This window comes from Ranitomeya variabilis, chromosome 3 (genome assembly GCF_051348905.1).
Source record: "Ranitomeya variabilis isolate aRanVar5 chromosome 3, aRanVar5.hap1, whole genome shotgun sequence".
Classification (NCBI taxonomy): domain Eukaryota; kingdom Metazoa; phylum Chordata; class Amphibia; order Anura; family Dendrobatidae; genus Ranitomeya; species Ranitomeya variabilis.
The window spans coordinates 92493223-92511370 of record NC_135234.1 but is presented as its reverse complement, the minus strand read 5'-3'; positions in this window follow the sequence as shown (position 1 = coordinate 92511370).

Below are 18148 nucleotides of genomic sequence, written 5' to 3'. Positions count from 1 at the left end.
ACTTTAGAAACCCAATAATATTTAAAAAAAAAAAAAAATAGGCTTTCTATGGCCCACTGAATGAGAGGGAGAGAGGTGGCACACCCAGGAGTCAAGACTGGCACACAAGCTGAAAGGGCAATATTACTCTCCCACTGTTTTTTTAGGTTTTTTTTTTTTTTTCAGGGAGAATTAGAAACCAAATAATATTAAAAAAAAAAAAATAGGCTTTCTATGGCCCACTGAATGAAAGGGAGAGAGGTGGCACACCCAGGAGTCAAGACTGGCACACAAGCTGAAAGGGCAATATTACTCTCCCACTGTTTTTTTATGTATTTTTTGTTTTTTTCAGGGAGACTTTAGAAACCCAATAATATTTAAAAAAAAAAATAAATAGGCTTTCTATGGCCCACTGAATGAGAGGGAGAGAGGTGGCACACCCAGGAGTCAAGACTGGCACACAAGCTGAAAGGGCAATATTACTCTCCCACTGTTTTTTTATGTATTTTTTGTTTTTTTCAGGGAGACTTTAGAAACCCAATAATATTTAAAAAAAAAAATAAATAGGCTTTCTATGGCCCACTGAATGAGAGGGAGAGAGGTGGCACACCCAGGAGTCAAGACTGGCACACAAGCTGAAAGGGCAATATTACTCTCCCACTGTTTTTTTAGGTTTTTTTTTTTTTTCAGGGAGACTTTAGAAACCAAATAATATTAAAAAAAAAAAAAAAAAAAAAAAAAATAGGCTTGCTATAGCCCACTGAATGAGAGATAGCACACACAGCAGTGGCACACAAGCCCTTACTGAGGCCAATATTTTTCTCCCACTGATTGATGTAGTGTTTTTGTGTTGAGGTAGAATTTAGAACACAAATCACGGAAAAAATAAATAGGCTTTCTATGGCCCACTGAATGAAAGGGAGAGAGGTGGCACACCCAGGAGTCAAGACTGGCACACAAGCTGAAAGGGCAATATTACTCTCCCACTGTTTTTTTATGTATTTTTTGTTTTTTCAGGGAGACTTTAGAAACCCAATAATATTTAAAAAAAAAAATAAATAGGCTTTCTATGGCCCACTGAATGAGAGGGAGAGAGGTGGCACACCCAGGAGTCAAGACTGGCACACAAGCTGAAAGGGCAATATTACTCTCCCACTGTTTTTTTAGGTTTTTTTTTTTTTTTCAGGGAGAATTAGAAACCAAATAATATTAAAAAAAAAAAAATAGGCTTTCTATGGCCCACTGAATGAAAGGGAGAGAGGTGGCACACCCAGGAGTCAAGACTGGCACACAAGCTGAAAGGGCAATATTACTCTCCCACTGTTTTTTTATGTATTTTTTGTTTTTTTCAGGGAGACTTTAGAAACCCAATAATATTTAAAAAAAAAAATAAATAGGCTTTCTATGGCCCACTGAATGAGAGGGAGAGAGGTGGCACACCCAGGAGTCAAGACTGGCACACAAGCTGAAAGGGCAATATTACTCTCCCACTGTTTTTTTAGGTTTTTTTTTTTTTTCAGGGAGACTTTTGAAACCAAATAATATTAAAAAAAAAAAAAAAAAAAAAATATAGGCTTGCTATAGCCCACTGAATGATAGCGCACACACAGCAGTGGCACACAAGCCCTGACTGAGGCCAATATTTTTCTCCCACTGATTGATGTAGTGTTTCTGTGTTGAGGTAGATTTTAGAACACAAATCACGGAAAAAATAAATAGGCTTTCTATGGCCCACTCAGTGAGAGATGGCACACACAGGGATGGCACTGTAGCAGAAATGCCAATCTTAATCTCCCACAAAAAAAAAACAAAAAAAAAAAAAAACTGTCCTACAATTACTATCTCCCTGCAGTAATGTAAGCCAGGTATGGCAGGCAGCAATAGGAGTGGACTGATGCACAAATTAAATAAAAAGTGTGGACAAACAAAAAAGATAGCTGTGCAGAAAGGAAGGAACAAGAGGATATGTGCTTTGAAAAAAGCAGTTGGTTTCCACAGTGGCGTACACACAGCAATACAGCTATCACGGAGCCTTCTAGGGCAGCCCAATGAGCTACAGCGCTGAGGGGAAAAAAAAAAAAAAATAGCTTCCACTGTTCCTGCACACCGAAGGTGGTGTTGGACAGTGGAAATCGCTGCAGCACAAGCGGTTTGGTGGTTAGTGGACCCTGCCTAACGCTCTCCCTGCTTCTGACGAAGCGGCAGCAACCTGTCCCTAAGCTCAGATCAGCAGCAGTAAGATGGCGGTCGGCGGGAACGCCCCTTTATAGCCCCTGTGACGCCGCAGACAGCAAGCCAATCACTGCAATGCCCTTCTCTAAGATGGTGGGGACCAGGATCTATGTCATCACGCTGCCCACACTCTGCGTTCACCTTCATTGGCTGAGAAATGGCGCTTTTCGCGTCATTGAAACGCGACTTTGGCGCGAAAGTCGCGTACCGCATGGCCGACAAGCACAGGGGTCGGATCGGGTTTCATGAGACGCCGACTTAGCCAAAAGTCGGCGACTTTTGAAAATGATCGACCCGTTTCGCTCAACCCTACTAACTACCCCTAGAAGAGGAAAACAAAGACCTCTCTTGCCTCCAGAGAAAGGACCCCAAAAGTAGGATACGAGCCCCCCACAAATAATAACGGTGAGGTAAGAGGAAATGACAAACACAGAGATGAACTAGGTTTAGCACAGAGAGGCCCACTTACTAATAGCAGAATATAGAAAGATAACTTATATGGTCAACAAAAACCCTATCAAAAAATCCACGCTGGAGATTCAAGAACCCCCGAACCGTCTAACGGCCCGGGGGGAGAACACCAGCCGCCCTAGAGCTTCCAGCAAGGTCAGGATACAGATTATATACAAGCTGGACAAAAATAGCAAACAATAACAAATTGCAAAAAGCAAAAAAAACAGACTTAGCTTAATGAAGCAGGAACCAGGATCAGTGGACAAGAGCACTACAGATTAGCTCTGATATCAACGTTGCCAGGCATTGAACTGAAGGTCCAGGGAGCTTATATAGCAACACCCCTGACCTAACGACCCAGGTGAGCATAAAAGGAATGACAGACATACCCAGAGTCAAATCCCTAGTAACCACTAGAGGGAGCCAAAAAGTAAATTCACAACAGGCCGGGTGAATGGGTATAATGTTAGAGAGGTTATGGAAATTTGTGATAGAGCGTGGATGGGAGGTAGAAATGACTGTGGGGAAGTGGTGAGGAGGACCAGGATTTGGAGAAAATATCACCGGCAGTGAGGAGGAGCAGAGAAAGTGATAGCAGGTCGGAGCAGGAAAAGGCATGAGGGGGCTGTCTGTGTTTGGAGACAGAGGATTGCATGTTGAGGAACAGTTTTGATGAAGAGGTGAGATGGATAGAGTGGATGGAGGGAGAGATAATCAGTTCATTGCTAGGTGCAGGGATTAGGGGGATTAGTAGAAAGTGAAGGATTATAGGGGTAAGAGTGAAAACAAGCAGAAACATTGTTTACAGTGGCTAGCCAGTTACCTTCAGTTCCCCTCTGGTTAAATTCTGTATTAATTCATAGCTCCACACTTCTAAGATGCACTTATTTGGTGCACTGGACAGACTGATATCTTGGTTTGCAATATATGACCAGCTCTATCCTCACCTACTGTATTCTCACCAATCCCTTGTAGATTGTGAGCCTTCGCGGGCAGGGTCCTCTCTCCTCCTGTACCAGTTATGACTTGTATTGTTTAAGATTATTGTACTTGTTTTTATTATGTATACCCCTCCTCACATGTAAAGCGCCATGGAATAAATGGCGCTATAACAATAAATAATAATAATAATAATAATAATATATTTGCTAGAAAATGCATTCAGATGTGGAGCTGAGGGGAGTGGTATGTGCTCATTTTGGTCAGATAATTAAGAGTGAGCCAGATGCAGGATAATCAAAGCAGAGTTAACAAGGAGGTCATAAATAACATTGGGGGTAAAGCAGGGGTTAGGTGAAAAACATACCAAGTGGTTGCAAGGAGCAGAGGTAGAGTAAAATCAGTGTGAAAAGTTGGATGACGTACCAAGTGGTTGCAATTAAAATAGAAATGATAGTGCAAAAATGGGCATATTAAAGAGAATCTGTCATCAGGATTTATTTCAATGAGGTATTAGGAGCACTTAATCAGCCTCCTAGTACTCCCTGTAACGATGTCTATATTAGCACTTATTGCTAAATGTGTTTAAAAACGAAGTTTAGTTTTCCCTGCTCTCCCTGCCAGAGGTCAATGTGTAAACAGGTGCGGAAATGCAGACTCAGTGATACAGTAAAACAGTTTAGCAAGACAAGGTGCAAAATCAGTAAGTCAGCAATTCATAAATTGGTGACAATGAAAACAATAGAAAACAGCTCTTGCTGACTCACTTGACCTAGTGGTTACCGTCTGTCCCTAACTCTGAGCCTGGTAGCCTAAACACTGCCATATAAATTAATAAACCCGGAGGGTACCGCACTTAGAAGTGCCACACTGATAGACTAGTTGTCGACTATATATCCCTAACTTTCACTAACCCAGATAACCACTGTCTGTTAGAATTAACAATCTGGCATATGAGACATAAACCAGTTTATGAACCTTGGCAGTATTATATACTGAACAATAGTACAGAGGATACAACGACCCATTCACAGTCACAGTCACAGTCTGAGTTGAATCTGTGGGAACCTTCTCCTGGCCTCTTTACCTTTCGATAGTGGTTACTGCTCTTGGCCCTAACAAGAGCCACACTATGCACTCCTGCCACAAGTCTGACACAGCAGGCACATCGTTCCTTCTGTCACCGATCTGTTCCTATTGTCCTCAATTGTCAAGAAACAGCTCACATCCCTCTCTGCTTGGATAAGTTTCCATCCTTTTAACTGATCCTCCCCCAAAAGATGGAGATACCATCCTTTTATCTAAACCTCCTGCTTCCATGATCGAGATTCCATCTCTTTAACCATGCCTTCGCTCACATGAACAAGATACCATTCCTTACCATTCCAAAACCTTTGCTTACACGTCATAGATACCATCACTTTAACCAGGCAACTAGAATTCCTTATTATCCAGTTTGGGTCTGCACTCCTTAGTTCTTCCACCTCTGATGATGGTTATGAGTTTCCAACCATGCTACTCTAGGCTTTGGCTACAAGCTAATGCAGACCATGCTTCACAGGTACCTTGTTACAAGTCTGGGCGATGACTGAGCACCTGTCCTGGCCCCTGACGCTTTTGTATTTTCGTTCTGAGTCAGAGGAGTTCACATATCTTTCATTTGGTTTGACAGCAATACATTGGCTTTGGAATGACGCACCCCCTGCCGACGTACTGTAAATGCAGCTGTCACAAATTGACAGGGGCATGTAATAGGTTAACAGCCATGGACCGAGCTTGGATCCACACTTGACTGTTAGAGGAAGAGGATGGCTGAATAATATAATCATCTTCTGCTGGCAGAAATGCAGACTCAGCTACTGAGCCGCATCAAATCAAGGGAGTCGGCAAATAACGCACCGGTGAGTCATATGTTGATAAGGGATTAAGAATAGGTCATCAATATAAAAGTCCCAGACAACCCCCTAATTGGAGGGTAGTAAATTAGAATAAGGGAGGGTTAGTAGATTATCTGATGTTTGGCTATAATATCAGAGTACGTAGGTTAATGTCCCTCAAGCTCATTCAGGAAGGGTTTAATTGGCCTGTTTTGTTATTAAGAGTTACCTGTAAGATCTAGACAACAATAATGCTAAATAATCACCCGCTCTACCACCAAGTAAAACCAAATAGCCCAATAACAAAACCATACTTGCAGAGACCTGAAACAAAGCGGAGGGTTTGAGAATAAAAACAAACATAAGAAATTAAGTACATTATGGAAATGAATGATTTTAATTCATGATCAAGTGTTCACTTTCAAGAAAATTACTTAGATTGATTTCCACATGATCAATAAATTTTTCTTAATCGCCTTGTTTAATAATTAAAGGTGATATACCATCTCAGCATTCGCTGTACTTGGGAAGTAATGGAAGCAATTTTATTAAGTTAATAAGCAGGAGAGATAATTTAAAAGTTCTCTTAATCTCCTCTATCATTTCTAACATCAGCCAACCATTGCTGATCTTCCCTCTGTTGGGGGGTCATCACAGACCTAATTAATTGGAAATGAACGCAGCACAAGAAGGCATAATCTCATTAAAGGCCATTAGTCATCTGATGGAAGTGCTTTTAATGATAACATCTGTTATTTTACTTATCCACAGAAAGAGCAGCAGAGATCCTCTCCTATTGTTATGGCAGTGATATTTCTGTCATTGCTTTTCACTTCTTCATCCTATTCAGAGGACAGGGGTTACATGGCTTAAACCCAATGAGTGTCTACAGCGCCAGAGATATTTAACAAGGAGATTGTTTAAGAGGGGTTTTTTTAGGGGGAAATTGTCTGTCATTTATGTATTCAGCTTGAGAGTACATCATGAAAAGAAGAATTCATGGATGAAATTCTGCCTGAGCTGAAAAACAACCATGAAAAGCAACTAAAGAGCCTAGTTTTTTTTAACTTAGCTTGTGCTGGAACATTTTTTAAACTTTATTGGCTTAATATATATATATACACTCACCGGCCACTTTATTAGGTACACCATGCTAGTAACGGGTTGGACCCCTTTTGCCTTCAGAACTGCCTCAATTCTTCGTGGCATAGATTCAACAAGGTGCTGGAAGCATTCCTCAGAGATTTTGGTCCATATTGACATGATGGCATCACACAGTTGCCGCAGATTTGTCGGCTGCACATCCCAAAGATGCTCCATACAAGGCAGGATGGATCCATGATTTCATGTTGTTTACGCCAAATTCTGACCCTACCATCCGAATGTCGCAGCAGAAATCGAGACTCATCAGACCAAGCAACGTTTTTCCAATCTTCTACTGTCCAATTTCGATGAGCTTGTACAAATTGTAGCCTCAGTTTCCTGTTCTTAGCTGAAAGGAGTGGTACCCGGTGTGGTCTTCTGCTGCTGTAGCCCATCTGCCTCAAAGTTCGACGCACTGTGCGTTCAGAGATGCTCTTAGGCCTACCTTGGTTGTAACGGGTGGCGATTTGAGTCACTGTTGCCTTTCTATCAGCTCGAACCAGTCTGCCCATTCTCCTCTGACCTCTGGCATCAACAAGGCATTTCCGCCCACAGAACTGCCGCTCACTGGATTTTTTTTCTTTTTCGTACCATTCTCTGTAAACCCTAGAGATGGTTGTGCGTGAAAATCCCAGTAGATCAGCAGTTTCTGAAATACTCAGACCAGCCCTTCTGGCACCAACAACCATGCCACGTTCAAAGGCACTCAAATCACCTTTCTTCCCCATACTGATGCTCGGTTTGAACTGCAGGAGATTGTCTTGACCATGTCTACATGCCTAAATGCACTGAGTTGCCGCCATGTGATTGGCTGATTAGAAATTAAGTGTTAACAAGAAGTTGGACAGGTGTACCTAATAAAGTGGCCAGTGAGTGTATATATATATATATATATATATATATATATATATATATATATATGCCATTTTTGGATTTTGTTTATTATACTATAAAATAAGCGTTTTAATTTTCTTTAGGATTTATTTGATTTGTATTTAATACCTTGTTTACATTAGCCAACCTTATTGTTATGCCGTCTCTGGGCATGTAAGGGCGTATTCACATGGAACACTAATGGGGCTACAGAGAGCTGAATCACTGCCTCAGCAAGATAAACCTTTGACTAAACATAGTAAAATGCAAATGTAATGAGCTACTGGACTGCAAAGGGCTGATATAATTTTCTTGTAGTGGGTCCTCTGCTTTCTCATATATTTTCATGTGGTTTGCTGAGACATGATAATGGCATGCTCTCCAGTGAAAAATGATTACTACTTTTTTATGCAAATTGCCTCTTTAGAGAGAAAGAGGACTTGAACTCTATAGCGCCACCTGTTGGAAGTAGCGATCCTACAAGTCATAATCAACCCTTTAACATGTCTTGCAATATGACAGGATAAAAGCCAAATCAGAATCTCAATTTTCTGACACAGTGTTTCAGGCTATTGGCCCTCGTCAGTGCAAAGTATGAGAACTGATTTGACTAGGTGAGCGACTCTGGACTGGGGTCTAAGGGGTAATGTTTCTCCTTGTGGAGAGTGACATACCAGCTCTGGCATGTCAGAATTACCTTGTTCCCAATGTGTCGAACTGCCAGGGGTCTCACAGTCCAACAGTATGGTATGTCAAGTTTGCATGTTCCATCATCCTTATCTGCTACTGTGTTTTGTCAAACTGTAAGGTCTTCTTCCTTTTGTCTCATTTGATATAGTATTCTACTCTACTCTAATTTTATATAGCATTAAAAAATTGTTTATTTTCAAGGTTGCAATATTTTCTCTTGCATCATAGGAGTAGCTATAGGGTTCATCACAGTGGGCAGGGAGTGGCGAAACACACCTATGTAGGTAACTATGTTAGCAACTATGGTGGAGCACCTTAAACGGAACATGAGGTGTCCCTCATGCCCTCCAACCCAGCATATATATTACTCCCTGCCTAACAATGCTTGCATAACGTTTTTCTGTACAAATGATGTTTAAAAAAAGCATTTATATTGTCCGTGTTTTGCTATGTAATTAAAGCTTTGACTAGTCAATGGGGTGTTAGTTTCCCCAGACTAGTCAACCCTCTTTCCATGTTATCATGTGCCTGTGATAACATAATTTACAGGAGCTGTAGTCATCATCAGCCTCTGCAAATCTTGTGCATGCTTGATGCTCATTCCGGCAGCGTCACTGCATCTCTGAAGCCGGGTGTATGCTTCCCGGCTTCAGAGATGCACTGCGCATGACAGGATGCCATCATCTGAACTTCTGGTCATGTGCAGTGCACCTCTGAAGCTGGGTGTACTCTTTCTGGGCTTCAGAGGCTCACACTGCACATGTTCAGAAGTTTAGAAGATAGCTTCTGATGTTTTGCACTGATCAAAAGTCAGGAAATATGTCATCCCCCCTCTGTATCATCCCCTTAGTCATATTAATTATTTTTTATTTTATAATTTTCTTTCATTCTTTGCAGTTAGGATTAGGGTTGGGATTATAGGGTTAGTCTTGGGCTTGTAGGGATAGGGTTGGGATTGGGCTTAAGGTTAGGGTTGTGCTGATTGTTAAGATTGGGTTTACTGTTAGGGTTGGACTTATTGTTAGGGTTAGGGTTGGTCTTAGTGTTGGGGTTAGGGTTTTTTCAAAAGTTAAAAAAATATGATGATGATATAATGACTAGTGTTGAGTTAAAGTACTTGCTACTCAAGATTGCATTAGGGTGCTTGGGGATGCACTGAGTATTGCAGGTGCTCGAGTGACAAGTTTGAGTATCGCCCCTCATTTCTTGTGACAGTTAGAGAGTCAAAAAAAATGCAGGGATTGCTTGCCATACACAAATATTCCCCGTATGTTTAGTTTTGGGTGTTTAACAGCCGCAAAACATGCGAGGTAGGGACACAAGCATGTCACTAGAGCACCTGTGATACTCGTTGCATACCCGAGCACCCAATGCAAGTTTTGAGTAGCAAACATTTGCGGTCAACACTAGTGACAACATATTCAATATAACAACCTAATGTTACCAAATTCTGTGTAGTACCTTTAAGTTCAAAATCCTCACTATACCGCTGGATAAAATCTTTGAAGGGTGTAGTTTACAAAACAGGGTCAGAAGTGTGGGGGTTTCTGCTGTTTGGGTGCATTAAGGGCCCTGCAAATGTGACATGTCACCGGCAATCTATTTCAACCAATTTGTGTTGAAAAATTCAAATATTGCTCGTTCGGCTCTGAGCCCTGCCATATGAACTTTTTACTATGTGGGGCATCACCGCACTCGTAAGAAGATGGATAACAATTTCAAACTATGGGGTCCACTTTTGGTGTTAACGCTTGGAAAAATGAGAAATTTATGTCTAAAGCAAGATTTTAGAGATAATATATACATATATACATACATATATATATATATATATATATATATATATATATATATATATATATATATATATATATATATATATATATTGTTGTTGTTGTTCCAAATGGCATTAATTCCTGTGTAGCATCTGAAGGGTTAAAAAAATTCACAACAACAGTGGTATCACTCTTGGGGAGTTTCCACTATATAGTTCCCTCAAAATCCACTCTCCCAGGGGGTCTTGGTACCCTCAAACCATGACAGTAAAACCTGCAATATAATATGACGCTCTTTCCCTTCTGAGTTTTGCACTGTGCCTCAAAAGTAGTTTCCGATTCCATGTTGGATATTAGCGTACTCAGGAGAAATTGCACAACAAGCTAAGAGGACCATTTTTTCCTATTAGCCCTTAAAAAATTAAAAACTTGGGGCTAAAAAAACATTTTAGAGGTACAAATGTAACTATTCTTTCTTCACTGCCCAGTGGTATACATTTCTGTGAAGCACATGTGGTGTCAACATGCTCATTGTACCCCTAGATGAATTCACTGACAGATGTAATTGTAAAATGACATCACTTATGGGGGGTTTCTGCTGTTCTGACACCTCAGGGGCTCTGCCAATGTGACATAGTACCCTCAAATCATTCCAGAAAAATCTGAACACCAATATGGTGCTTCTTTCCTTCCGAGCTTTGCACTAAAACTCAAAAGTAGTTTTCGACCACATATGGAGTTTTGGTGTCCTCAGGAGAAAATGCACAACAAACTGTATGGTCCATTTCCTCCATTACACTTGTAAATTTTGGACAAAATCAACATTTTTGAAGGAAATTTTTTTCATGTATACAGTTCAACGTTATAAACTTTTGGGAACCCCCTGTGGGTTAGAGGTGCTCACCACACATCTAGATACATTCCTTGAGGTGTCTGGTTTCCAAAATAAGGTTACTTGTGGGGGCTTTCCAAATGCAACATGGCATTCATTAATGATTCCAGCAAATTTTGCATTCAAAAAGTTAAATGGCCTTCCTTCTCTTCTGAGCCCTGCCATGCATCAAAACAGTAGTTTTCCCCCACAAATGGGGTATCAGCATACTCAGGAGAAATTGCTCAATGAATTGTAAGGTCCATTTTCTCCTCTTACCCTTGTTAAAATGCAAACGGGACAAGGGGTTCGCTCTCGATTACAGCTATATTTGCATTCAAAAAGTCTGAGTCCTGCCATGCTCCCAAACAGTAGTTTTCCCCCACATATGAGGTATCGGTGTAGTTAGGAGAAATTGCACAACAAATTTTGGAGTTCTTTTTTTTCTTTTCACCCTTGTGAAAGATAAAAATGTGTGGCTCTAATAAATTGTTTGTGAAAAAAATGAAAAGTTGTATTTTTTCCTTCCACATTCCAGTACTGTGAAGCTCCTGAAGGGTTAATAAACTTCTTGAATGTAGTTTTGAGGACTCTAAGGGGGTGCAGTTTTTATAATGGTGTCAATTTTGAGTATTTTCTGTCATTAAGGCCCCCTAAAGTCAGTTCAACTGTGATGTTGTTCCTAAAAAAAAATGGTTTTGTAAATATTGTTTGAAAAATGAGAAATTGCTGATCACCTTTGAGCCCTCCTAACTTCGTAAGAAAAAAAGTTATGTTTCAAAATAATGCAGATATAAAGTACTCATGTGGGAAATGTTATATATTAACTATTTTGTGTGGTATAACTATCTGATTCAAGTGCATAAAAATTTAAAGTTTGAAAATTGAAAATGTTTCTATAATTTTGTCAAATTTTAATAAATATACTCAAATCATATCGACCAAAATTTACCAGTAGCATGAAGAGCAGTATGTCATGAAAAAACATTCCCAGAATCACTTCGATTCGTTGAAGCGTTCCAGAGTTATTACCACATAAAGTTAAACTGGTCAGATTTAAAAAATTTGGCCTGGTCATTAAGGTCAAATCTAACTCCGCCACTAAGTGGTTAAATGCCTTCTCTGAAAAGCCATAATAATGTACTTATAAGAACATTTATGAAATATGTATTACTCCATTTAAAAAAAATAGAAAAAAATGTTTAATGCCTTAACTATCAAGTCATTTACTATGATTATGAATAGCTTTGCAAAAAAAAAAATAATACAAAATAATAATGGAGTAAGTTTTGTGATAGAAGAGAGGTTGCAGGACCAGAAGAAACAATAAAATAAACCTGAACTATATAATGCACTAGAGCCTGCAGATTTTGCAGCATCGCACAAACATTGTCTGACTTACAGCCTATTATCGTATTATATGGTTTTTAACTTTAATGCAATGTGCAGCTGGGTCCTTTAATGATGGCCGGGAAATTGGGGTGTCAGTCCTGTGGGGTGCATTTATGTAATGTTGGGCAGCCCGCCTGATCTAATAGCATGGGCGTCATCAATAAGTTGTAACCCAGACAGTCAGCAATGCACGTATCTGTGTGAGCAATGCCCTATAGTGAACAAGCCTCATTGGTGTGCATTTACTATACTAAGTGACCAGCCCTCCAAGAATTGGTAGGATTGTGAGTGGTTGTTTCACCACTATTTTGCACCTGTGCTGCCTCTTCATCATGGGGGCTGCTGCATCCTGCAGTGCATTGGTTTTATGACCTGGTGTTAGTAAATATGGCTGAATTTTATCTGCTTTTTTTAATATTATTTGTCCTTTTGCTGTGATTTTTTTTCTTCTCTCAGCTGTATATTGAAAGTTTATAATACGCTAATTAGCACATCACCGTAACAGTGTAAATTAAACATTTGTGCTGATATAATGACCACTGGAATTGGCAAGCAGAGACAAATCTTTACAGTGAACTTTGAAGATTTGGCAAGCTGCAGTACTTGCCGAAAATTTGTACAGGGCTGGTCAACCTCTTTAAGGACTTAGTATTATAGTGGTATAAATTTAAAATAATATTATGACATGTTAGCAAAACATTTTACAGGCTGAAAAACACAGGTCCTGTGAGACCTGTGGAAGCGCTATTGTAGGCGCGAAACAGCTGTCGTCACATCCTGCTCACCTCCTTCTCTGCTTCACCACCCCGGGCTACGAACATGACGGCTGTGTTTTATATGCTGCAATAAAGGAATTGAACCACACTTGGACTGGTGAGTGTTGCCGCATTTTCCTGTATTTCTTCTGATGAGTGCTTCTCTTATTCATGCGGGCACCTCTACCTGGATATCAGGCTCCTGTGTGACACGCTTTGGATAGACCGCAGTTGGTCTCGGATCGTGGGGCAGCTGTGCGGCTTTACTTTTTTCTACTATGGACATCTAATACGGATATACCTTGACATTTGGTAGAGCGGCTTAATATACATTTTTTACAAAAAATGTATTAACCAAAGGCCCTGTTTTTCCATCTTTTTTACTAGCACTGGCTGTTTATTGATATTTTCTGCAACAGAGTATTTTTTGGTTTTACTGTGCCTTTATTGTTCTTCAGTTCCTTGGTGGTGTGAACAGTGTCCCTATAGGCCTGTTCACTGTGTGCACAGCTCATGTGTTTGTTTTAACCAATTGTTTTCTTGTTTCTACAAGACTAGGGAGGTTCCCACCCCTCTTTGCGAGCCGTGCACACAAAAGCCGTTCTATGCTACGTGTCCACATTGGATATTTCCTTTCTGAATCCTGCTCATACAGGTACTATACATATGACAAGGTTTTTTAAATACATCAGATAGGGATTACATACATTAGTTAGGACTGCTCTAATACGGGTATACCTTGACGTTTGGTAGAGCAGCTTAATATACATTTTTTTGCACCCTGTGTTTTTCCATCTTTTTACTAGCACTTGCGGTTTATTAATATTTTCTGCAACAGAGTATTTTTTGGTTTTACTGTGCCTTTTTTGTGCTTTAATATCCCATGGAGGTCTGGATTTGGAATGATGCTCAAAATCAAAGTGGAAAATGAAATTACAGGCTGATCCAACTTCAGTGGAAATGCCTCAAGACAAGGAAATGATGCTCAGTCGTATGTATGGCCTCCACGTGCCTTTATGACCAACCTACAATGCCTGGTCATGCTTCTGATGAGGTGGTAGATGGTCTCCTGAGATTTCTCCTCCAAGACCTGGACTAAAGCATCCGCCAACTCCTGGAGGAGTGGACGGGCCAGTCCATAGCTTCAATGCCTTCATCTTGCAGGAAATGCTGACACACTCTAGTCACATGAGGTCTGGCATTGTCCTGCATTAGGAGGAACCCAGGGCCAACTGCACCAGCATATGGTCTCACAAGAGTTCTGAGGATCTCATCTCGGTACCTAATGGCAGTAAAGCTACCTCAGGCAAGCACATGAAGGGCTGTGCAGCCCTCCAAAGAAATGCTACCCCACACATTACTGACCCACTGCTAAACTGGTCATGCTGAAGGATGTTGCAGGCAGCAGATCACTCTCCATGGCGTTTCCAGACTCTGTCACGTCTGTCACATGTGCTCAGTGTGAACCTGCTTTCATCTATGAAGAGCACAGGGTGCCAGTAGCGAATTTGCCAATCCTGGTGTTCTGTGGCAAATACCAGGAGTCCTGCACGGTGTTAGGCTGTGAGCACAACCCCCATTTGTGGACGTCGGGCACTCAGACCATCCTCATTGAGTTGGTTTCTAACCGTTTGTGCAGACACATGCACATTTGTGACCTGCTGGAGGTCAATTTGCAGGGCTCTGGCAGTGCTCCTCCTGTTCCTCCTTGCACAAAGGCTGAGGTAGCGGTCCTGCTGCTGGGTTATTGCCCTCCTATGGCCCCATCCACGTCTCATGGTGTACTGGCCTGTCTCCTGGTAGTGCCTCCAGCCTCTGGACACTACGCTGACAGACACAGCAAACCTTCTTGCCACAGCTCGCATTGAGCCACTTGTGTGGGTTGTAGAGTTCGTCTCATCCTATCACGAATGTGAAAGCACTACCAACATTGAAAAGTGACCAAAGCATCAGCCAGAAAGCATTGGTACTGTGCTGTGGTCTGTGGTCACACCTGCAGAACCTCTCCTTTTTTGAGTGTGGCTTGCTAATTGCCAATAATTTCCATCTGTTGTCTATTCCATTTGCACAACAGCATGTGACATTGATTGTCAAACAGTGTTGCTTCCTAAGGGTACTGTCACACAGTGGCACTTTGATCGCTACGACGGTACGATCCATGACGTTCCAGCGATATCCATACGATATCGCAGTGTCTGACACGCTACTGCGATCAGGGACCCTGCTGAGAATCGTACGTCGTAGCAGATCGTTTGAAACTTTATTTCGTCTCTGGATCTCCCGCTGTCATCGCTGGATCGTTGTGTGTGACAGCGATCCAGCGATGCGTTCGCTTGTAACCAGGGTAAACATCGGGTTACTAAGCGCAGGGCCGCGCTTAGTAACCCGATGTTTACCGTGGTTACCAGCGTAAAAGTAAAAAAAAAAAAAACGTACATACTCACATTCCGGTGTCCTTCAGGTCCCTTGCCGTCTGCTTCCCGCTCTGATTGACTGCCGGCCGGAAAGTAAGAGCAGATCACAGCGGTGACGTCACCGCTGTGATCTGCTTTCACTTTACGGCGGCACTCAGTCAGAGCGGGAAGCAGACGGCAAGGGACCTGAAGGACACCGGAATGTGAGTATGTACGGTTTTTTTTTTTTTTACTTTTACACTGGTAACCAGGGTAAACATCGGGTTACTAAGCGCGGCCCTGCGCTTAGTAACCCGATGTTTACCCTGGTTACCCAGGACCTCGGCATCGTTGGTCGCTGGAGAGCGGTCTGTGCGACAGCTCTCCAGCGACCACACAACGACTTTCCAACGATCACGGCCAGGTCGTATCGCTGGTCGTGATCGTTGGAAAGTTGCAGAGTGTGACAGTACCCTTAGTGGACAGTTTGATTTCACAGAAGTTTGATTTACTTGGAGTTATATTCTGTTGTTTAAGTGTTCCCTTTATTTTTTTGAGCAGTGTATATTTTCACTGCCCCCTAGACCTCTTTGTAGGGTCTGTCGGAAAAAAGCTTGACTTTCCATTGACTCCCATTATACTTGTTACTCGAAATGAGCATGCGAATATTTGGAATAGCTTGGTTTGAACAACGTGCATCTCAGCATTTTAGTGCTTGCTCATCTCTAGTAAAGAACAATGTGTCATGAAAAAACATTTTTTTAAGAATAACTGGGGTATGTTGAAGCATTCCAGAGTTATTTCTCTTAAAGTGACACGTTTATCATATAATTGACATTACAAAAATAAGAGCTCTGAGTCTTTACCCAGTTTTAGAGAATTCTATTTATAAAAAGGGAATTATTATGTAAAGATTAATTTACTCGAGCACATTTATCATCAGGCCGCTGAATACTGAGGTATGTCCAAGCATTACATGTTCCCGCAGCCGATCTGGATGTATATCACTGCAAAGCATGGACAATGTATTGTATTTATTATTCAACTATACTTGAGATCTGACATTATCCAATTCATTTAATTAGAAATTGAGTTCTTTTAATGCATGCCTGACCAATCCAGCGGCATGGATATTAATCTGAGACATGGATCAGAAGGATTTTAGCCATTAGCATCCAATTTACTCATATCTGAGAATAATTTAAATTGTGATGAAAATACATTAAGAAGTCAGTAGACAATGAAATTAACATTGCAATTAACTGAGAATGTGGTCCTACAAGAATGAATATGGGAGTTAATGGACATAACTAGAAAGAATACCATGACTTAATTCTGAACTATTAATCCTCTAATCATATATACAATGAAATGTAAGACATTCAGTTCCATCTTTGAGCTAATGCGGTACAAAAATAAGTAGAATATGCTAACTGATTAAAAAAAATCTAATTTATTTAAAATGTTATACATCTTGCCATGAAAACACTAGGAACTTTTATACACATTAGACAATAATCAGCCATACCCGATGGGGCTGGGCAACCATTTGATGTGTATGAGGCCAAAACTATCACAAGGGTGTCACATCCCTTTTTGAAGACCTGGAGTTAGACCGTCACATCGGGTAATGATTTGCAGGTCTGCTTTAGAGATGGTGTGATTTGTGTGCCATATTACATGGATTTAGTTTCTTCTGGTGTTGAAGAGGTTAACAACCTTTTCTATACTGGTCAGAAACCTGCTGTTCCATTTCAGCTGCTTCTGATCTGGTTATTACTTCTTTCTGTATAAACTGGTCTGACCCTCTTGTCTCTTCTGGTGAAATATTTGTCTTCCTGTGCTGTGTGCTAAAGCTAAATGATGTAGAAGTGTTTTGTGGTTTGCTGTAGTGCATGTGTATTTATCTCATGGTCCCTGTTCCCAATTAGTTTATTCCTCCCTGTACCTATCCTCCTCCCTATTTTTGGTTAGTGCTTTTGTATGATAGAGATTCTCTGTTAACCCTATTTTGTCTTTGTGTCTTCTTTACATTACATTTCTATCCAATGCCTCTTGGGATGGAGGAGGGGACAGATCAGGGTTTAAAAGGCACATAGTAATGTTGTAGACTCAGGCCTCTCTACATTTAAGAGTACCCCCAGGACAAGGATAGCTAGGGTCCCAGTTCCAGGGACAGTTTAAGGTCCCAAAGCACTGATTATATATATCTCACTGACATACACTTATCTATTTATACCTATCTATATCTGTATACAATATTGCATGATTAGTTAGGAAAGTAGCTGTAAATGACATAGTGAATTACTGTATGTAAAAGATGTTGATGAAAACGTATTGCATACACATGTCATACGGATGTCATACGAATTCTAGTTGAGAAAATTCCATTGTAATCGCATAACACTCGCTTGACACTCATCCTACTTTTTTTGATCCATATCGGATCGATTTTTTATACGGTAGTGTGATTCAAGCCTAAAGGCTGAGTCACGATCGTTAACGATATCGTTGCAACGTCACGCTTTTGGTGACGTAAGCAATGATCCCGCTAACGATCTCGTTATGTGTGACAGCGACCAACGATCAGGCCCCTGCTGGGAGATCGTTGGTCGATGGGAATGATCAGGACCTTTTTTTGGTCACTGATCACCCGCTGTCATTGCTAGATCGTAGATCGGCGTGTGTGACGCCGATCCAGCGATGTGTTCACTTGTAACCAGGGTAAATATCGGGTTACTAAGTGCAGGGCCGCGCTTAGTAACCCGATATTTAC